Below are 23,497 nucleotides of genomic sequence, written 5' to 3'. Positions count from 1 at the left end.
ATGGTGGATCAATGTTTCTATAGTTATAAAAAGTAGTTCTGGTGCTCTTTCCAAATATCAGCATCTACTAAGGAAGTATAGTACATTGAAATTGTTTTTTTTTTTTTTTTTTCTCCCTTTGGGTATGAAGAGATTCAGCGAGCCTCATCCTTCTGCCATTAGAGGGAAGAGGGTCCACATATTATTAACATACACTTAATGAGCTATTTACATCTCAAGCATGTTGTTCATATAGGAGGGAAAAAGATTGAAATAGGTTCACAAGTAACTGAGAAGCGGTATGTAATTTTTTTTTTAAAGATTTTATTTATTTATTTGACAGAGAGAGACACAGTGAGAGAGGGAACACAAGCAGAGGGAGTGGGAGAGGGAGAAGCAGGCTCCCCGCCGAGCAGGGAGCCCGATGCGGGACTCGACCCCAGGACCCTGAGATCATGACCTGAGCTGAAGGCAGACGCTTAACCATCTGAGCCACCCAGGTGCCCCCCGGAGCTGTATAATACTTTTACCAATCATTCTGCTCCAACATAAAACACATTATTACTAACAAATTCAAGATATCTATTTGGGTCTGCATTACGATTGGTTTCACACGACGCTAATCACTGCATTGCTTATCTGCTTTTTATGCATTTCTCACCATCATCTTGTTACATGAAAAATAAACATGTAATTTGGTAACATTTAAAATTGAATTGGTAAATTAATTTGTAAATTTAGAATTTCAAAAAATATGTCTGTACAATTGTTACATGTTACTTAAATATCTCTTCTCCTTTTCAGTTTGAATCCCTTTCTAGAAACAGTGCTATAGATATACAGCCACTTTGGTCTTCCAATGTATTAATTTTTTAGAGGCTTTGGTAGTTAATTAAATTACCATTACAGAAGAGAAGCTGATGAAAAACTGAAGAAAAAGGCTCTGCAAAATACCAGATATTCTTAGATAAATAAAACTTTATTTTTAAAAATACTGTGTCATATACGATTCTTCTAATGTAAGTAATCATGAAATTTTTTTGTTTCTTGTTTTTTATTTTGGAGTGGGGGGAAGCTTATTGATGCCTTGTCCTTCTAGTGTATTGTGAAACCAAGAGAAGAACTCAGATTTCCATTCTATGCTTGGGACTCTCAGACTTCTTCTCCCTCACACTGCTTACAAGGGTTACATTCACACACTCCCCTCCCTGACATTCTTCATTTATGTAAGCTATTCTCCATAAGGGTAGACATGGATTCCTGTATAATTTGATACCTTCCACATTTCTCACCCGATCCCCATATTCTAAAATAAACCTTAGGTAGACCTGGCTGAATCTTATCCCCTTTAAATCTTTACTTCATAAAGAATAGTTCTGGGACCATTACACCAGAGCTTGTTAAAATATAGAATCTAGGCCCATACTCAAGTCTGTTTAATCACTAGGGTTAAATGTCAATATTCTCTGGTCCAATCAACTATCACTAGTATTCCAAGATTAAATGAGACAAAGTATGCCAAAGTGTTCCCACGGAAATATCTCTGGCTGCTTAGTTCCTAAGGAGTTTTGTGCATATGGTGATAGATACTTAGAGTTTCATGGGCCCCTCTCAAATACAAGTGACTACAATATATGACAGACTATAACAAATTCCATAAGAAAATGGCTTACATTTGTCTTGACGCTGTAAGAGGACGATATTTCTATTTCAAACAGTAGACTCCCTTGAGAACTTTTTGGAAACATTAAAAAACTACATTGAACAAATCACTTTCGCTATAGATGAATGTTTTCCTAATGCAGTAACTGCTTAATTATGCACGTAAAAACAGATTTTAGAAAAGACTGGTGAAAGTCTTAGCTGCTTGCAACATGTCATTTGTTGCCCTTATTTGGTTATTAAATTTTTCAAATATAAGTGTGCCAAAATTAATCAGTTTGAGAAGCCAGTTGAAGGCTGTCGAATATTAGATAAATTTCTCATACCTTTATATTCAGTGTCCATTCTTCTGTTTGAGTAAAAGAAGTTCTAGAGTCTTCTAAATTAATCAAGTGTTCATTAAATATACAATATTGTTCTCTGAAGTCCGCATATAAGGAGAGATAACTGGGTTTATTGTGTTGACAACAATAAAGGAGACAACGGGATAAATTTCACTCTCAAGACCCTCCAGGATAGGATCTAAAATTACTTCTCCAGGTCTCTTTATTTTCTACCTACTTCCCCATATGGCACTTGCCATTGTTTAGATAGACCAGATCCTGTCATATTTCCTTATTTGTCTATACTGAATCCTGTGCCAAAGAATACCCTCCTCCTGGCTTCTCCTTCCTATCCCCAAGTTTGGGAATCTCTTAATTATCTTTTAAGACATAAATCAAATAAAATTTATCTATGTATTTTTTCTCACAAGTCAAGGCCACCATCTACTGTGTTGCGATATACAGAGTTTGGTATATGTTATTATTATAGCATTTATCTTATTATATTGTAATAACACTTGACATGCCTGCTTCCCCCAGTAGACCAGGCACTCCTCCAGAAGAGACAATATAGCATCCATTCTGCCACTCCATTAGCACAGTGCTTTATACACAGCATGCTCCCAACAATGCTTTTTGAATGAAGGGATGAATTTTTCATTGATTAGGCATTAAGATAAATTCATCCACGTAAAGTCTCCCTTTAGCACTGAGACTGCAACAAACAAAGCACTGACAACAGCAACCGAACAACAGACATTTATTGAGCACTTGTCTAGTGCTAGGCACTGTGCTAATAGCTTTACATCCATTATTTATCTCATTTAATGTTCAAAACAATCCTCTGAGTGAGTACAATTATCATGCCCATTTTAAGAGAAGGAAACTGAACAAAGAGAGATTACACATTTGGCAAATGCTAGCGTCAAAACAAAAACTGAGGTCTTCTGACTCCAGCACTTGCCATTTTGAACAAATACAAAAAGCGACCTCTTACATGATTGGTATAAGAGCTAATAAAATGCTTTAGCCAATGGCATAACTAACCAGACATCTGAAAACAACCCTCTATTAACTGCAAAAATGAATGACTCTTCATAAGAAACTTTCCACTGCTTTCATCCTTCCCACTCTGCACTGTATATATTAAGGCATTGTGGTTGTGATATAAAGAGATTGCATTATTTACTCTGGTATTATTCTATTTATATATGCCTAGTTCACCACTCTGTAGTCCTAATTTATCAACCATTCTATCATTAAATATTTCTTTCAATTAATAATTCCCATTTTGCTTCTAAAAATTTGTATTTACTGTGTAAAACCATGGACTATATAAACCATTGAAAAATTAAATCTAGGGGTGCCTGGGTGGCTCAGTCGTTAAGCGTCTGCCTTCGGCTCAGGTCATGGTCCCAGGGTCCTGGGATCGAGCCCCACATAGGGAAGCTCTACGGGAAGCCTGCTTCTCCCTCTCCCACTCCCCTTGCTTGTGTTCCCTCTCTCGCTGTGTCTCTCTGTCAAATAAATAAAATCTTAAAAAAAAAAAAAGAAAGAAAACTTAAATCTAATCCTTGAATAAAAGGATGTTTAGAAGTACTTTGGTTAATTGTCCTAATCCTTTAATTAAAATTTACATAGTGTAGGGCTCCTGTGTGGCTCAGTTGGTTAAGCATCTGCCTTAGGCTCAGGTCATGACCCCAGGGTCCTGGGATTGAGTCCCACATCTCCCTCTGCCTGCCGCTCCCCCTGCTTGTGCTCTCTCTCTTTCTCTGTCAAATAAATAAAATCTTTAAAAAATAAAATAAAATTTACATAGTGTTGATTTTTTTGCACACACACACCACTACACAGAAAAAAAACTACCATATCCTAAAATTCCCTTTTGTTTACACTAATGCCTATGAAATTCAGTTATACCAACATTATGGTTTCAGTGTTTCTAAATCAGTAAGAGAGAGGTAAATTGAGTTAAAATTCAATCATTATAGAAATCACAACACTGTGCACCTATGAAACATAGAGATTGACTTGAATGAAGAATGAGAAATATTTGAGGTGAAGAACAGGTTCTATATCTTGATTGGTTTCTTGGTCATCCAAAAATATATCTTTTCAACCTAATTTGCCCTTCTGTTATTACTTGAGCTTTATTTTCCATTCTCCTTAAACCAGACTTCCCTTGTAAGATATGGTGTTAACATTGTCTTTTATCTCTATATAACCTAATCTGAAGTGGTTTATACTATTTGAGTAAAAATTGAATTTATCTTAATTATCTTAAAAAATACTAAAGACCAATTTTATGTCCTTATTAGAGCAACTGCAATCTAAGACCACCCCATGGGCAAGAATAAATTATTTTCTTAGGATTTTAAATTTATTTCCAGACTTCAAGCTACATAGATAGAAAAAAATATTTTTGTTCTTTCAGGTAAGATTCAAAGTTGCTATGGGTTTTACGTGACTATCCATAACGCTGGCATTGTCTTGTTCTTGGGAGGGTTAGGTATATGTTCTTGTGAGACCATATGCTCTGAAGCATTCTTATTTGGAAAGGAGCTGAGAAGCATTCGGTCCTCCTCTTTCCTAATACGGGAAGTCTTGCCTCTCTTTCCAGGTATTACTGAATGTAGTTATTAATTCATTACTAGTTGCACGGACGTCGGCCGAGTGCCCACGATGTGTGAGGTCCTGTGCTGGGTGTGGCAGCTACCTAGACAAATCCCACTTGGCCCCTGTGTTCAAGGAGTTCAAGATCTAGTGGGAGAAAAAATAATCCTACAACAACTTCTACAAGAATAAAGTTTCAAAAAAGGTAAGGCTGTTTTACTTCCCAGAAATTATTTGAACAGAAATATTTGAACATTTGAACTACTTCCCAGAAAACATTTGAACATTTGAATAATACCAAGCAATTTCTAGAAGATGATTTTTGTCCCACGTTTATAAAGACATAATTCCTGCCCTCAATGAATGTATGGTTTTGTGAGGCGGTATCTACAAGAACTAATTTTGCTATGATTTGGTAAACTTTACGATAGGGCTACCTGGCTTTGATACAAAAAGACTAATTTTAATGCAACATTTACTATAAAAAGACACCACCACAATTGTATTTCTGCTAGGTTTAACCTTTACTGACTCTTTTTTGCAGGCTGTTTTCCAAATATTTAAAAAAATATTTTATACAAGGATTTGAGTTTTAACTTTTCTTTCAACAATCACTTCTCTCCTGTCTCATATGAGTGGAACATCTTTATTTAAAATTTTATTGAGATAAAATGGAATGTTAACTTGTAATTCAGAATGTGACATGCCTGGTCTCATTTTAATACTATGTCTAATTATTTTCAAGTGTTTTTAGACTGTTAAAATGGGATCTGTCCATTCTGGCATGAATCCTGGTACCTCTAAGGTGTGCCAAGCAGCAGTGTGCTGGTCAAAATGGACTCCTGCATGTGGCCCTGTCAAATCAGATTTTCCTACAATTTTTAGTGAAAAGCAATAAGGAGGAAAAAACATCCTTCTTGAAATCAGTTATACTGAATATCACATGATATTCTCATGATTTGTTCAAATATTCTAATTGATTTGATTTGATTTGATTTGATTTTGGACTCCTTTTTGTTCTTCTATTTTCTTTATTGTCATTGAAATTTATTAATTCTCTTAATCTGTTATTTTTATGGATTAAACATTGTTTACTAATTTGAAAAACAGAACCCAAAATTCATCAGTCTGGATCAATTAGCTCAGTTTGTTCAGATTCCAAATAAAGAGCATGAAAATAGATATTCTACAGGAGTTGTGGAGATGCGTGAGGCACAGATGACAAGGTTTTGCAGTAGATTTTCTAATTCCCTGCTCCTTTAGGACTAACGACAGCACATATTCCTCTAGCTGGTGGGAAGGTCGCTGGCAGACATCTCTCCACTGACAATTCTCTTCAGAACAGCTTTGCCTGAATGGCGTCAACCTCCTCCACCTCCTCAAAGGCATGGTGTCTTCACAGGACTGCCTGGAGCCAATGACTGGCTCATCGTCAGAGATAGCTCAGAGATAGCTCCTATTCAGAACAACTATAACGGTCCATCCGAGCGCCAGAACTCACCATGGATCAACTGAGGTCGTTGGGACTGCATCACAGCTCAAGTCAATCCTCTCTCCAATCCTGCTCCTCTCCCTTCCGTTCTCCCGGTGTTAATCTCTAGACTGCATCCTAAAATTCCTCCTGCTTGCTAATCTCCTTCTCAGAGTCTGTTTATGGGGAAAGGCTGAGATGAGTCCTGCCCAGCAAACTCTAAGAGAGGGTCAATAAGCTTCAATCTTACCTGTAAAAAACGGATTTATGCTATGACTGAATGTCTTGGTGAGGAAACCAGCACCATTCTCAGCCAAAAAATTTAACACAGTCCAGTATTTACATAAGCATGTGAAGAAAGTTGGTTATTCTCTCCACTTACAGATTTTACTTCATCAAACAATACAAGAGGGATTTACTTAGCAGCTTTTGTCTAAAATGGCAATATAGGAGAAAAGTGACAATCATTTAAGAGAACAGTAAGCCTTCTGGAGAAGATTAGTAGACTTAGGGATCCTGTAATGGAATCACTGCAGATCCACAGAATGATCCATTCTTAAACTGGGCAAAGCTATCACATTGTCCATGCTTCTTTCTTCTCCTCTTTAAAATATGAACTTCATTTTTATGTGTCTTCTATATTCAATTAATAAAAAGGAGAAGGAAAGTTAGAGCTGAACCAGAATCATAGTTCACAAAGAGTTAGAAAGGAAGTTACTTTTAGGTTATCTCACTTAGGTCCCCTTTTCTAAAAATGAAGGGTTTGATAACCTGTATAGTTAAGTTTAGGGAAGATACTAGAAGTATTATGTGTTTGTTTTTTTTTTCTTTTTAACATTGTGCTACATTTTCCCCAAAGTTTTTTTACACCAAGCATTCATATTATACAAAGTGCCCTTGCTTATTATATCCTGAGTTTGGTGGGGATAGATACAAATAAGTGAACAATTATGTAGCCATCTGATAAATTCTGTAAGAGAAGTTAGTTTGAGTGTGCTTTTATAGTCATAACCAAAATCTAGAATAAAAAATTATATATAAACATGCATGTGTGTGTGTGTCTCTGTGTGTTATATTTCAGCTTTAAATCCTACTACTTTTATTATTTCACGTTTGGGTTTTTGCCTTGACTGCATGGAAAACGCACTACCAGTTAAAATTCTTGAATTGCGTAACTGACAACAGAACTCTCTACCATAGATAAATATATGCAAATATCTAATAATGTATTTAACTAAACATTTTAAGGTGTTAGTATGTTTTTATCAATGTGAATACAAACATTATTATTAATATTTCTTAAATATTGATAATAGAAAATCATGTTATAATTGCAACAAGGCATAGCTAGCCATAAAATAAAGCTGATTAATGCCCTTCTGATGCAGACTGGAAGCACCAAAAAAGTAAATTAGTCAGAACTACTGCATTGTTTGTCATGTTCTATTGCTTAAGTATTCTACATATTACTCTAACCTCTAAATTTTAAGTGGGTCTAAATAACACGTTGCATTAAATTAATTTACTCCCTAAGGAAGCAATTCTATAGATATTAATTATATATGTGAGAATTGAAAAATATATTTGCCTCAGAGTTATATAACCACTTACAACTCCAGTCATATTTACATTGCCTTGATGTTGGCCTATTAGAAATCTTGCACCCCTGTCCTATTCAGAATCTATCCTACTTTATGAGAAGATGGTATACATCATTTAAGCCTCAGAGGGGGAGACACAGTTCATCTTCCAAATGGCTAGTAAAGCAGCTTTGTAATGTGTCAGCCTGCTCTGCAGACTTTAAACTCCAACATCAGATGTGAAGACAACTTTCCAGAGACTGCTTAGCCAAATGGCACAATTGCCTGAGATCGAATCTCTTAATATGTCCTGTTTCTGTTTGTGGGTCTGTGTTTCTACACACCCATATATGCTCTCTGCTTCTCTGAGTGAACCTTCACTGATGGAACTCTCCTAAAAAAGTCAAGCAAAAGGAATTTTGGCACTAGGAAAAGGAAAAAAAAAAATGTAAAAACAACGACAGCAAAACCCCTTTACTATTCCTTCATCCTGAAGCTAGCTAATCAAAGAATTGTCCTGATAAACCATCACTAAGTTCTATTGATAATCCTGAGGGTGTGCTCATTACCAGGTATAATTTAATAGATATTTGCTTTTCTAAAGCAAGGATCTTCAACCATTATTTCATTGCATTATTTTATTTTATTGCAAACCACTATCAGTAAATTTGAGGATCCGTGGAAGCATATATGCATTTGCTTACTTTATGAATCATTCACATGTAATTATATTAATCTGTATATCGATATAGTAAAGCTCTTTTTTTTTCATTTTTAAATCCAAGTGAATAGAAATTAAAATTACAGAATTTTCTCTGTATATCAACTTTCATCTTGAGAACCCACTAGCCCTGGGGCAAATTTAGGATGGGGCAAATTATCATTGTACAGTCTGTCCTGTACGTTAGTGCCCCTGTTCTCCACTAAATCCCAGTAGTTCTCCCACCTAGTCACTAAGACAACCCCAAATACTGCCAGTGCCTATGTGCTCCCTGGGTTAGCAGAATTTCATCTGGTTGAGATGCCAACACCGATCGAGATGGTCCAGAGAACAGGCTGGGGCCTGGCAGTCTGACCACACTTGGCTTGTTATTATTTTCCCAGCTGTACGAACAGTTGGTTGATGGGATTGTTCCAGTTAATAAGATTTACATTTTCCTTCATTTACAGAATTCTCAAAAGAAACAGGCATTTTGTTGCATTTACTAACATAATCTACAAATTCAAAAAAGAGTGGCAAGCAAAGAATGCAAAATGTCTATGTTTAAAATTGCAAAATATAGACAAAATTTCTCATAAAACAAGGATAACCTTCATTTTACAACCCATTGTTATAAGATTATGTAGAAACACCAACTTCATTTCCAGTATTATAGGTAAGCTAATTATTTTCATAAGTTAACCTTTTCCTAAATGTGCTTTAGTAAAGTTCCAATGAAAATGACTTTTGTAACAACCCACATTCAGATCCAAAAGCCTAGTATGGTCCAAATTCTGGGTTAAGAACATATAAAAATTATAACTATGCTAATAAAATCATGTTTGAAAAATTAACTAGCATTTTCTTGTTTAATATAAACAAAATCCAAGTAACGATCGCTTCTTAATATAGACAGGAACAATGTATATAATTATCTTGCATAAATAATCAATTTTAAAAACCACTGTATTTGCAGGTTTAAAAGGCGATTATATTTTATAGTTTCCTATGATGTAATTCACTTAAACTACTCTTATATATATTGCTTGCTGCAAATGAGATTTTACTAGTTAATTGAGAAGAAGAGATGGCACAAGATTTCTAAACTTGTGGCTAAGAGTCATTTCCAAGATACATTTCTACTGTCAGGGTTTATCACCAATTTCCATAATTGATGTTTCATCTACGATACCACAACTTTTTTTTATACACTATAGATAATTAACTAGTCCTCACTTCCAGCTGATTATTTCTATCCTCCAAGGAGCCTCATGGTATAATGGACAAAATGTCAAGAATAATTAGGAATAATGATGGTGGCAACTATGCTATCAAAAAATGTGTACCTCCGACTGATTCTTTTATGCCTTGCCTTTGAAGAAATTTACATGATTTAAAACTCTCTCCCAAGGCTTTATTTTTTCTTGATACAAAAGTAATAAGGATCTAAAAAATAAAAACAGAGTGCCTTTACGTTCATATATACATGCACAAAGCTGAGGTTTATATATTTGCCTATTTAAGGTGGTAAAATCAGCTGAGTCCCAAGCATCCCACCCCTTGCAAAGATACCGTATCTCCGCATATGTAGTCATTTGATATCTTCCACTGGATATTTGGAAAGCCAACAGAGCTATTTATCATGCTGAATGAAGTCGACGGAAGGAAGGTTTTCTTTTGCTTTGTGTGAGACTTGATACACTTCTCTTTAATGATACCAATACACATGTCTTCACTTCTTAGGTGACCTAATATGTGCTCGTTCAATCCATTCTCCCAGTAGTGGTTCCTCAGGGTAATTTAGCTGAGGGGAGGAAGGCAACATGCACTCTCATGTTATCATATTCAGTCGAATTCACAAAGTGTCACTTTTGTCAAATCACATAGAAATTATTCATGCTAATCCTGTCATACAGTGCTGACCATGAAGAAACTGGTAACTTCATTTCAAACTGTAAAATGACTCTAAAAATATAAATGCATTTCATAATGTAACATATATCAGAGTTCATATCATCTAACATATTAACACTTTTATCTGCACTTCCCTACAGTTTTTTTTTTTTTTTTTAAGATTTTATGTATTTATTTATTTGACAGAGAGAGACACAGAAAGAGAGGAAACACAAGCGGGGGGAGTGGGAGAGGGAGAAGCAGTCTTCCCGCGGAGCAGGGAGCCCGATGCCGGGCTCCATCCCAGGACCCTGGGATCATGACCTGAGTGGAAGGCAGACCCTTAACAACTGAGCCACCCAGGCACCCTTCCCTACAGTTTTGAAAGTGTTTATTTTGTTATATTACTAATACAGCATTCTCTTTTTTCCCGCTCATTTGCTCTGTGAGATAATACAAAGATTTATGTCTAATATTATAGATGAAAGCTGTGAGTCTCAGGGTATAAGTGATTTATCCAAAGTCACACAATTGATAAACAAATGTCATTAGAAATAGAAGTAGTCTTTCCTGAATTTTGATTATTTTAACCAAACTCTTCTCCAACTCCTCTAATGTCACCTTATTTGTACAAGAAAGTCAGATTGATAAAATTTTCAAATTTTCCTAGTTGAAATTGTAAAAAGTATCTCTTGAAATATAAATATTTAATTTCATAAAATAAATAGCTAAATTTTACTTAGTGCATAGAAACATGAAGTTGACAATCCCAGTCTTAGAAGGATCCAGTTATACAGTACAAAGAATGCTGAAGCTCAGAGAAAGCATATTTAATTCTTGTACATAAACTTTCACTCCCAAAGTCCTGTGTGTTTCACCTCACCTGTCAACCAAAGTCAAGTAATGTTGAACTTATGAAGTCAATATTCACTTTCACATCCAGAAAAGAGCAAGAAATGCAACAGGAAAATACGTAATAACCCTTTATGGGTCTCTTGGATTCTTCAGAGATTTGTCATGAAAAAAGGAAAAGACGAAAGAAGTCTTACAGAAGGGGGTGCTGCTTAGCAATGCTCACTCAGGGGACCACGCTCTTGAAAATCACACAAAAGTGTAATGTCCCTGAAGAAAAAGTAATTCTCTGCTACCATCTAAATCCATGCTAATGGAGTAAAGAGGAGAGTGAATCTGGGAAGAAGAGAATCGAATGCTGCATTTAATGAGGAACTCTTTATTCTTCCCAGTCGGGTCGTTGCATGCCATATAAAAGAAAGGCTGGTATTGGATTATGTCTAATGCTACAAAACAGGTTGAAGAGATAAGTAAAATCCTTAGGGACTCAGAAGCATTTGCAGGAGTAGAAGACTAATAAAGATTCCTTCCCCTCTGGATGTCTGGAAAAAAATTCACATCACCACACGTGCTCATGTCACCATCTCAGCTACGTATACTTATGATTTGGTAGTTGGAAATCTTTGAGGATGGAATTTTTACCTCTCCTGAGTATGAATGCTTTCTCAATTTTGACAATTTAAGCCATGAATAAAGCTGAAAATTAGCCCAGCAATGTGATAGATGCCCCCAGTTACCTGTAACTAATGTTTCTAATGGTAAATGATTCTAAATTAGAAAGGGCTCAAGATGCTAGCCCCTTAAAATAATATTTTAAAATATTTTTATGTATTTTAAATCATTCCTTGACTGATTAATATTTATGATTTTATATAGAAGCTAACTTGAGGCTGCAGTTGGAAAGTTAATAATTTACAGAGGCTGCTTTGTAGTCTAATGGCAGCACTTGACTTTTGCTACTGCGGAGGGCCTGCGACTTTGATGTTCCTGTCTTAAATTAAGAGAAAAGAAAGAGTCAGGTATCAGCTCTTGTTCAGTTACTTTTTCTGAGGGGCTCTTTTAAGTGAGTACCATGAAGCCATAAATGTCTTTTAACAACAATATTGATTGCAAAATAAAGCCTCTTTCCATTATCTCCTTCGAGGAATCACGGATACAGGTGTTTTAAAAGTTTGAGTACCATTACTTCTTTCCAGAATATAAGTGTACTGTTAACTCTCTGGAGCACATAAAAGGAAAGTTTCCAGAGGGGTTTGCTATGTAAGCAAATCTTTTCTTCTTTCCCAACTCAAAATAAATCAAGAAAAGCTATGGCATTCATTTCCTCTGACTGTGAATGTATGTGTCTTTTAATTCAGAGAAACTCTCTAGACTAATGGATTTTACTTACAAGTTTGGTAACAACCATGTACAATGAACACTATTGCCCATGACCTGGAGACCTCGGAATTGACAGTTAATGGTTCTTAAGGTAACCAGCAGTGCCAATTAGCCAGCCCCAGCGGCCAGACAAGCCGGTAGACGAAAACTGAGCAAGTTGGACCATCGCATACTGAGTGTGTTTAGCAAAAACTCGGAGGATCTCCTTATCCAGTGCACATGATCTTTAGCTATTCATCCTCACTGTGGTGGGTTATTTCCAAATTCCAAGCATACTATTAGAATTCAGCAACCCTGCCATTTTATATTATACTAAAGCATGCAGCAAAAGCTAAACATAAACCTGGAGATGTATTTATTTTAATGGTCTGTCAAATCATAAGTGAAAAATTTGTTCAATCCAAATAATGAAAAGGTTTTCTTTTAATTTTTTTTTTTATTGTACTATGAAACACTGGTACTTGGGAAACATGATTTCTGATTCCCAAGCAAATGTAAACTAGAGCTAGCTTAAATGGTTTGAACTCATTAACTGAGCATTTCTATTTTGCAGACTACTTCAGGGCTCAACCACATTTAAAAAAGAGAGAAAACATGGCAATGGAGTAATTTCTGATAGCAGGAGGGACAGAAATCTGAATCTACGCTACTTACTCATTACTAGTAATGAAATAGTAACTAGGTTTATGGGGCTGGTAAAAGCTTGAAAGACCCACAGAATTTTTAATTAGTCAAATAATTTGTCTTCAGTATTTTGCGAAGGCATGGTGAGAATTCCAGAAATAAAAGAGATGATATATTTCCCCTGACTCAATGACTTGTCCAACCAATAATCTACAGGAAATAAGTAATAAAAACTCATTGAGAGAATGCTTTTTTAATTTCCATCCTAAAACACAACTACATCACAATAGATATAAAAAGGATTCAAAGCAACTTAAGTGTCTGTTTTTGTGTTACCAAGTGAACACTCTGTTGAGAAATTTATGAAGTACTTTCCTATCTGATGAGGTTCCAAATGTTTGAGTAATTCAAGATTTTTGAACATTTCAATATGTTGTTTTTCTAATTCGTCCTTCTCTTTTTTTAAAAGATTTTATTTATTTGAGAGCGAGAGAAAGCATGAGTGGTGGCACAAAGGGAGAGGAAAAAGCCAACTCCCCACTGAGCAGGGACCCCAATGCGGGGCTCGATCCCAGGACCCTGAGATCATGACCTGAGCTGAAGGCAGACGTCTAATGGACTGAGCCACCCAGATGCCCCTGATTGTTCCCTTTCAAACAGAATTTAACATTGGTTCCTTATTTTCCATTTTTAAGCATTTTTCATTGGCTGAAATCAGCCTTATCTTGAGATAATCCCCATATATTATGTGCTTCCAGAAAAGACACCATACAATACCTTGGGCCTTCTCTGAGTTTCTCCTTACCTTCTTCTTTTTTTTTTTTTTTTTGGAAATCAGATTCATCTTCTTTGCAAAAGCATTTCACACAAATCTTTCTAAACCCTGTGTATAGTCTATATATTACTAATATCCTATCAAATTATATTTTCTTTCTTCTTACAGTTTCTGAGTTATATGATTTTAAAAATCTATCATCTATCTATCTATCTATCTATCTATCTATCTATCTATCTATCTATCATCTATCTATCTATCTACAGTAATCCTCCTTACGGAACAGAGGGAGAGATATGCCAAGACCCCTGGTGGTTACCTTAAACTACTGATAGTACCAAACCCTGTATATACTGTTTTCTCTATATGTACAAATATACGATGAAGTTTTTTTTTTAAGATTTATTTATTTATTTAAGAGAGAGAGAGCACATGAGCGAGAGGGGCAGAGAGAGAGGGAATCTCAAGCAGGCTCCCTGTTGAGCATGAGCCTGACCCGGGGCTCCATCTCACAACACTGAGATCAGGACCTGAGCCGAAACCAGGAGTCAGATGCTTGACCGACTGCACCACCCAGGCGCTCCTGATAAAGTTTAATTTATAAATTAGGCACAGTAAGAGATCAACAACAATAACTAATAATAAAATATCACAGTTACAACAATATACTGCCATCAAAGTTATGTGAATGCATTCTCTCTATCTCTCACTCAAAATATCTCATCGTATTGCACTCTCCCTTTTTGCGATGATGTGAGATGATAAAGGGCCCATGTGATGAGATGCAGGGAGGGGAAGGATGTGGGCCCCATGATGTAGCATTAGGCTGCTATTGACTTTCTGATGATACAGAAGGAGGATCATCTGTTTCTCTACCTCATTTGACTACGGCCAACTGAAACCACTGAAAGTGAAGCTACAGATAAGGAGGGGGGCTGCTGTATATGTTTGTAGGTTTTGTCCATTTGTATTTATTTCACCTTACCAAAAGTTTATAATAATATGAGAACTTCTAAAGAGCTTGCTTCATTTCTCGACGCTCACTTATTGACTTATGCTATAGATAGCCAGTAATATGCCAGTGATATATCTCAGGATATTTAATACATGAGGGAGATGTATTATTAATAACCCATTAGTTAGCATTAGTTAGTTAGTTAGTTAGTTAGTTAGTTAGTTAGTTAGTTAGTAACGAGAAGAATACCATTAAGAAACCTAACAGCAGTATGAATAAGTCAGAATATATAGAGAAAAGATACTGGGGAAAATAATCACCTTATTAATTAGTTTTTCTTAGAATAATACTCAGTCTCATGATTTTCCAGGAAATTAAATTGATCAAAGGTTTGTAGATCACAAATAGGCTGTTATTCTTACCATTGACCAAATGAGATAATACTTTTCAAATAACACATTTTAGCAGATATTTCCAAAATTATTTTGTTGTATTTTCCTATTGCCATGCAAATAAAAATAAAATTATTAAAATGAAGTTTTGGGGTGCCTTGGTGGTGCAGTAGTTAAGTTTCTGACTCTTGGTTTCAGCTCAGGTCATGATCTCAGGTCATGATCTCATAGTCCTGGGACTGAGCCCTGACTCAAACTCCTTGCTCAGTGCAGAGTCTGCTTATCCCTCTCCCACTGCTCCCCCCTTCTTTCTCTCTCTCAAATAAATAAATAAAATCTTCAAAAAAAATTGAACTTTGTACAAACTATACAAAATTCTTTCTCGTAGCTACAAGGAATCCTGTGCTTTCTTGTGTCTGGCTTCGCATTTAAGAAGCATGGATTATTCATCTAGAAAAGGGCAAAAAATTTACCCTAAGGTTGTGTTTTCATAAGCAATTTTAGATAATTACACAATTCAAGCAGAGTTGGTTGGAAGTTACATTACACAGATTATATAACAGTGTAATGCTTTAGCAGAGTACTACTGAGGAGTCTGGAATTTTATTTCTAGTATTAGCTTCTATTCTAATTACACATGTGAACTTGAACTAGTCACACTGTCACTTGGTCTCAGTTTCCTCATCTATAAATTGGGACACTTGGCCTGAATCACGTCAATTTTTCTTTTATCTTATACCTTATGTTTATGTCAGTTTTCACTTCACTTTAGCTCCCAGATCATAGCCTTGAAATTTCTGAACTTTTTATTCTACTTAAAAATGTTTACAGATTTACAAAATGCCATGAAATTTAACAAGTCTACTTTTTATTTTTATTCATTTATTTTTTTTGGGGGAGGGGCAAAGGGAGTGGAGAGAGAGAATCTTAAGCAGTCTCCATGTCTAGCATGGACCCTTATGCAGGGCTGGAAATCATGACCTGAGCTGAAATCAAGAGTGGGTTGCAGGGTCCCTGAGTGGCTCAGTTGTTAAGGGTCTGCTTTTGGCTCAGGTCATGATCCCAGGGTCCGGCTCTGCGGGAAGCCTGCTTCTCCCCCTCCTCCTCCCCCGGCTTGTGTTGCCTCTGTGGCTGTCTCTCTCTCTCTCAAATAAATAAAATCTTTAAAAGAGTAGGTCACTCAATGGACTCTGAGAAACAAACTGAGGGTTCTAGAGGGGAGGGGGGTGGGAGGATGGGTTAGCCTGGTGATGGGTATTGAGGAGGGCACGTTCTGCATGGAGCACTGGGTGTTATGCACAAACAATGAATCATGGAACACTATATCTAAAACTAATGATGTAATGTATGGGGATTAACATAACAATAAAAAAGAGAAAAAAAAGAAATAAAAAAATAAAAAATAAAAGAGTAGGTTGCTTAACTGACTAAGCTACCCAGGTTCCCCAACAAGTCTATTTTTTAAAACATATTTATAGTTTAAAGACATTATCTTTGGACAGAATTTCCAAATAAAGTATTTATAAAAAGCTAGAAAATTATTTAAAAACCCATTTAAATGGATTCATTTAAAAGACAGAATGAAGGCAATATTCCTCTGATGGAAAATGGCTTTGAGGACTGAACCTGAACCAACTTTTCAGTTGGTGAAATGGGGGAGAAAGCAATTTTTAAACAGAAGTGATCTATACATTTGGTGTTTCTGTTGTGAGAAGTAAATGCTTATTCTAAGGCATTTAAGCAAGCAGTATTAACGATTAATGACGTTTTTGATTCTGTAACTAGACCTACAAATTCTTGAATAATTAATGAGGTACTCAATACTGCACAGGATATCCATCTGCAAAGAATCTGTGTGTGTGTGTTCAAGCTATTAATATTGAAAGCCTTACAAAAAAACATGATGGAGAGATTTGGGATTGAAGTAATAATGTCCATTAAAATATAGAAGTTTTTTGTTTCTTGTTTTTAATGTTAAATGCTTATAAACTGTTCCAAAACGAGGTAACTATAATCTAATAGCATAAATGACATTGATAATTTTTTCTTAATTATGTCATCTCCTATAATAATAATGAATAACTATTGAGAAATTGCTAAATTGTAGATACTGTGCTAGATTTTAAGAATAATATGAACTAGAAGGTTTGTAAGATTGAAAAGCACTCATAATTCTTTATACTATTTAGTCTGTTAGGTTGAGAGAAAATTATTTTAATGGGCCTTCTTTTAAGGCATGATTTGTGCATTCAGTGCAGACACAGTTTTTGAGAGATGAAATGAGAAAATAAGTGTTAGTCTATAAGTCATTACCATGTCATCCTAAATTCTAAAAGATAATCTCATTCTTCGTATTTCATATCTTATTCTTATTTTCAGGTTGAGTTCTTTAAAAAAAGAGTCTTAGAATCCTATGATGATCACTGAATTACTGACTTAGATTTGAATGAGATCTTTAAGAATGTTTATCTCAATCTCCCTATTTTAGAAGTCAGGAAACTGAAGCTTGGACAGGTTAAAATGCTCCAGAATTCCCTCTAAGTCTGTGACATTCATTCTGTCTCTCTTAAATGAAGCTTTCATTTTGAAGTAACTCTTGTGATGGAGCAGCTCTGTGGTCTAAGTAGATACCTGGAGAGCATAGAAATATAGCACTTCCTGTCACTTCGGAAATGTGTCACAGTTCCCTACATGGTGAAAAAGTGGAGGGCATGGGAGTCTGTAAATTACCATTGAGTTCAGCCATAAATTATTCTCATTTCATTATCAAATAAAAACTGAGAGAGAAGTTACATAATACACAAAATTGTGACAAAAAATATTTTAGAAACTACCAATATAATTATTTGCAATTTTGACAGTTTTGTTGATATAGTCCAGCTAGTTTTTGTTTTTTTTTTTAAGATTTTATTTATTTATTTGACAGAGAAAGACAGAGAGAGGGAACACAAGCAGGGGGAGTGGGAGAGGGAGAAGCAGACTCCCTGCCGAGCAGGGAGCCCGATGCGGGACCGGATCCAGGGACTCCAGGATCATGACCTGAGCCGAAGGCAGTCGCTCAACCAACTGAGCCACCCAGGCACCCCAGGTAGTTTTAATGTATATAAAATTAGTGTCATAAAGCCTACCTTTTTCATTCAGCTAATAATATGACATACACTAACATACACATTTAAGCATAGTAGATATAGATAAAACAGTGTAGTCACAATAATGTAAATATTTCACTCCTCTGGAAATCAGAGACCTTCAAAGTTAAGTTGTAGGACAACTGGATTTCTCATAGGATTTCTGTAGGACAACTAATTTTTAAATAAATTTTTGGCAGCTCAAATATTTCAAGCTTATCAATGAAAATAGAATTCTGAGCATCTTATCTATTTACATTCTAAAAATATTTTTGAATATGAATGATGGGTCACTCACTAGGAATATGACAGTAAACAAGATAAACACAGCCTCTGGCCTCTAAACATGAAGAGGATAAAATCACAATGGTATAATAAAATACAGTTTGACATGGAAAAAGTGTGTCACAGAAGAAAATAATTAAAGTACAAATTAAATTAATTTACATTAAATTGTGTTTTTAAATAATTTTATTGGACTTTCATTTATATATGCACCCATTTTTAATGTATAATTTGATGAATTTGGACAAATACATAGCTCCATGTACCGACCATCCCAAGCACTGTATTTCTATCACCCAAAAAGTTTCTTCATGCCCTTTCGCAGACAATCTTCCCTCAAACCTTCCCCTAGGCAACCCTGGTTCTGATTTAAATCACTATTGATTCATTTTGCCTGCCATGAAACTTCACATAATAGAATCATACTCACATCCTTTGGTTGTCATCCCAGATCTCAGAGTTTAAATTCTAAGACTAAAATCTGTAAGAAGAAGAATACAGGTAAAATATCAAGCCAGGCCTTGTACTGAAGGATGCTCTAATAAACAATAACAATAAATTTGGCAGTGAGCTTTGGGATATTATTCAATACCCTACACCAACATTTTGTTATTTTTTATACTGAATTCTATATTATATTTTATTATGCATTTATGAATTATATGAACAGAATACACTCTGTTAAGAACATTCACTTTATTGTATCACTTTCTATGTTTAAATAATCAGAAATATCTGTGTGTTTTCTAAACAACTGTTTATTATTTACCTTAAGAATTCTGTAGATTGTATAAATAACTAGACTTCCCTTCTCATGTTCACTGCTTGGCAAAGATACAAAATTTATGGTTCCTATTTTTATGATAACCTCATTTCTAGCTCCATTTTATGTCTATATGTCTTTGTTGAATTTCTGTAATCTATTTTCTTTGCGTTACCTAGTTCTACAAAAAGTACGTCACCGTGTGCTGACTTGGATCAATTAATTAAATCAGTTAAGCTAAAGACTTAAATTATTCTCAAATTCATGTAAAACTTCTAATCATTTAACAATTAGTTCAGAGGACTACTCCCAAATTATTGTCTTTACCTCAAATTTCCTCCTTTAAAAAAAATGAAATGTCCTTTGATATACACTTTTGGTGTGGAACAATCTCCTTTAGAATCTAGGAAGTACCGAAATACAGTAAATTTGATAATTGCTGGATACATATGACCCTTGGCTGTTAGTGTTTATGTGCACTGCACTTCCCAGAAGCAAAGTCCAAATCCTACCAGATGTTGTAGCAACTCTGTCTTAGCCCATTACTCTAATCAATCTAGGCTTATTATCAGGGCTTCCAACTTGCAAATAGAAAGTCAAAGAAGGCATAGAATTAGTGAACTTTCTGAGATTAATTAGGAGGAAAAAAAGCCTCTAAACATTTCTGATATAGTAAATTCTTTGATCTATAACAATACCATGTACATTCCCAACACACATTTGAAATAAAAGCTTGAAGGCATAAAAACGTATCCTCATAATAGAAATTATTGCTGAAGCTAGCCAGATGCTTTTTCATTCGTAATAAATTGCTAAGTTATACTACACACATACGGCTTTTAGTTATCCAAATATTATTAAAACATAAAAATTACAACTCCTTTCTGTATTGAGAATAAAAATACTAACAAGTTTCTTGCCATAAGGAAGAAACAAGTTCTTAATATCCCAAATATAAATATTTTACACGTGTAGCTTAATCACCTTGACGACAGGAAGAATATGGTTGAAAAGTTGCATTAGGTACTACTTCAGAGTAAACACTTGCTTCATAACATGAAAGCAAATTCATACATTTAAAGGAAACATAAGAAGACCACAAAACTAAGTTGACATTGTGCCTTGTTGAATTTATGATAATTATGCTTTTGGCCTTAATTTGCATATTTCTAAACACATAAAGTAAAAACTTCTGAAATTCAATTAGACTTATATTTAAAGGTAAAAACAAGGTGGGTCCCCTGGGTGGCTCAGTTGGTTAAGCAGCTGACTCATGATTTCAGCTCAGGTCATGATCTCAGGGTCATGAGATCGAGCCCCAGGTAGGGCTCCATGCTCAACACTGAGTCTGCTTAAGAGTCTCTCTCTCCCTCTCCATCTGCCCCGACCCCCACTCATTTTCTCTCTATCTCTCTCTCTCAAATAAATAAATCTTTAAAGATAAAGTATTGTATATTTTTAGATTGTTTCTGACCCCCTAAGTGGAAAATAGTCTTCTACGCCTAAATTAAATAAATCAAAGAAATCCTCTCTAATGTAGGTTGGTTACTACAGGAGTTATGATTCCTAAGTAGTCATCCCCACTAGAAGTAACTTTCAGGGAGTTAAATTAAGGATATGCTCCAACATGGCACATGTTTGACAAGGATGTCTTGCCATACCCAATCAGTTCTATGAAATACTAGAAGTCTGGTTGGCTTTCAGGGCATTTTATCCCACCAGGCAGCTAAACTCAAAGTTTGCATCTGATACCTGTTCTACAAGCTCATTTCCCGCCAATCACTTGACTTCATACTGATTTACTGTTTTAGAAATGAGAATAACTTTACTGGCATTTGTGAAATTGTGTACTACAGACCTCTTGAATAAGAATTGTCTGGGGTGTTGTTAAAAATGCATATTCCTGAATGGCGCCATATCTCTATCGCATCAGAATATAAATTGTAGAGGCCAAGGAGATTGCATTTTTAATAAACTTTTATTCAATACATATGCAACAAACCTTAAGAGCAATTACACTAGGCTAATAGTATAAGATGTAAGAACAGAAGGGACAGGATCTGATGAAAATTCCAGATCCTTTTGCCTTCCAGGTATGAAGTAACTGCCCTCTTCCTGGACCTTCACATTGGCATAGGCAGAAGGCAAGGGGATCTGAGAGACTCCAGTACTCTGGGTGGGACTTCTGTCTTATTTTAATTCATTGTAGTTGTCAGGATCTGACAAACAATATATATTTTACTTCTTATCACTCTCACTAACATTTATGTGCAGAGGTGGAGGGAACAGTTTGTCAATAAGTATTTTATGAATGAGCAAATGAATTAAATGTCTGCATGTAACATTTCCCTTTATATATCCGGGAAGTTACCAAGAATTTATGATAAATTCTAAAGCTCCCTGACTGTGAAGGTGACTTTAGTTCCTCAGAAACTAAGGGGATGGATTCCAGCTTTATAGAAGCAGAGCAATTTTTTTTTCAGTCTTTGATGTTGGAATGCCCTCCCCCACTACCTCTTACCCCCAGTTTAATAAATGATAATCTTATAAATAATCTCTCAGCCTTCAATCATCCTATCTTCTGTGAAAAGTTCCTGGTGCTTTTAGACATCATTCATAAAATTTCAGCAGTCATTCTTAATAAAAATCCCATAACCAAAATAAAAATGTAATAATGATTTAAATATGATGATCTAACAATAATATTCACATTGTTAATGTTTGATCATTAGTTTTAAAATCAAGAACCTATCACTGACACCCATTGATTTTTTTTCTTCCAATGTTCAGTTTCTTTACTAACCCCCATCTCTCTAAAGCTCAGGTGCAGGCAGCTAGGCGAATGGCAAGAGATGTTCACTTGAAGATACTGCTCTGATTGGAGACTTTGCTCATATTCTTCCTTCCCAGGGAAAGTGCTCTCAAACAACTCTCTGGGTCTCCTTGTTTCCAGGACCCAGTTCACAGCCTCGGAAGACTTAGATTCCCAAAATGGAGTGGCTACTCTTAGTTCCAAAGAGGAAAACGCTTACAAAGGCATTCTTCCTTAACTTGTCCAGTCACGGGAACATTCCACTGATGAGGTTGCAACTCATGAAGTCCTGGGTGAGCTCTTCAGAGAAGCAGTAGTTGGAGTATCATAGGGACCAGCCATCCTTATCAAAATATGGCAGTGCCACAGAAAGGGTGTCCTTAACGTCATTCAACACAAAGGTCATCTTGGGCAGGTGAGCAAAGGAGTCCTTGGCCTTCAGCTTAGCAGCCAGTACCTCTGTCATCTTCATCCATCTCCTCAGGAGTGGGGGCAGTGCTCTTTTCTCCTCTTCCCACTCAGGCTGGGGATTCTGCTTTTCCTCTAGTGAACTCTTCTCTTTCTGTGAGGTGTCCCTTTTAGGCTGTGTGTCAGCAAACATTTTAACATCAAACTGGGCTATCTTCTCATGGATGTTTCACCTTTCCCCCAAACAGCCTGAAAGTGGGACTGGTCAATGCATATAGGAACCAGTGGTTGATAGTGGAGAAGGTCTGGCTGGACTTGTTGATGGAGCCACAGCAGGGTTCAGACAACTGTGATGTTAGCCAGTGTCATGTATTCTCCATCAAAAAAGTCCTCGTTTTCAAGTGAGCATCCGGCAGCCCCAAGAGTTACCCCACCTCCTCATTTCCATGCTCTGTAGCCTGCTTGTTGTGGTGCATGATGTCCAAGGTGGGCAGGTACTGGCTGGTGGCACTACAAATAAATAAATAAAATCTTAAAAAAAAATAATTATAACACATACCCACTTAAAATATTCCTATGTTTCCATATCACCCATTGGATTAAGTCCACAATCATTTCATTGATGTAGAAGATCTCCATTACCTGGCCCTTAGCTATTGCTGCAAATGATTGCTGGCAAATTTCCGACCTTTACCTCCTCCACTAGACAAAACTCTTTATGGTTTCCCAAATATATAAAAGAGTTTTCTGTCTCTGTGCCATGGCATATGTTCTCTCATTTTGAAAAGCTCTTCTGCCTGCTTAAGGACCTGGAAAATGGCTACTCAACTCTAACTCAAGTATATTGTCTATATGAAAATGTCTCCAACTTCCCAGTGTTTGTCATTTATTACCTCCTTGTG

At 35.8% G+C, this 23,497-nt stretch overlaps 1 pseudogene; it reads right to left on the bottom strand.

Moving 5' to 3' along the window:
- Positions 1–22,296: 22,296 nt before the first annotated feature.
- Positions 22,297–23,234, bottom strand: LOC118009666 (annotated as a pseudogene).
- Between the last annotated feature and the right edge of the window lie 263 nt (positions 23,235–23,497).

This window comes from Mirounga leonina, unplaced genomic scaffold (assembly GCF_011800145.1).
Source record: "Mirounga leonina isolate KUSES-001 unplaced genomic scaffold, KU_Mleo_1.0 Mir_127, whole genome shotgun sequence".
In the NCBI taxonomy this organism is placed as follows: domain Eukaryota; kingdom Metazoa; phylum Chordata; class Mammalia; order Carnivora; family Phocidae; genus Mirounga; species Mirounga leonina.
The sequence above is the reverse complement of the archived record's forward strand: the minus strand, read 5'-3'. Positions and strand labels throughout refer to the sequence as shown.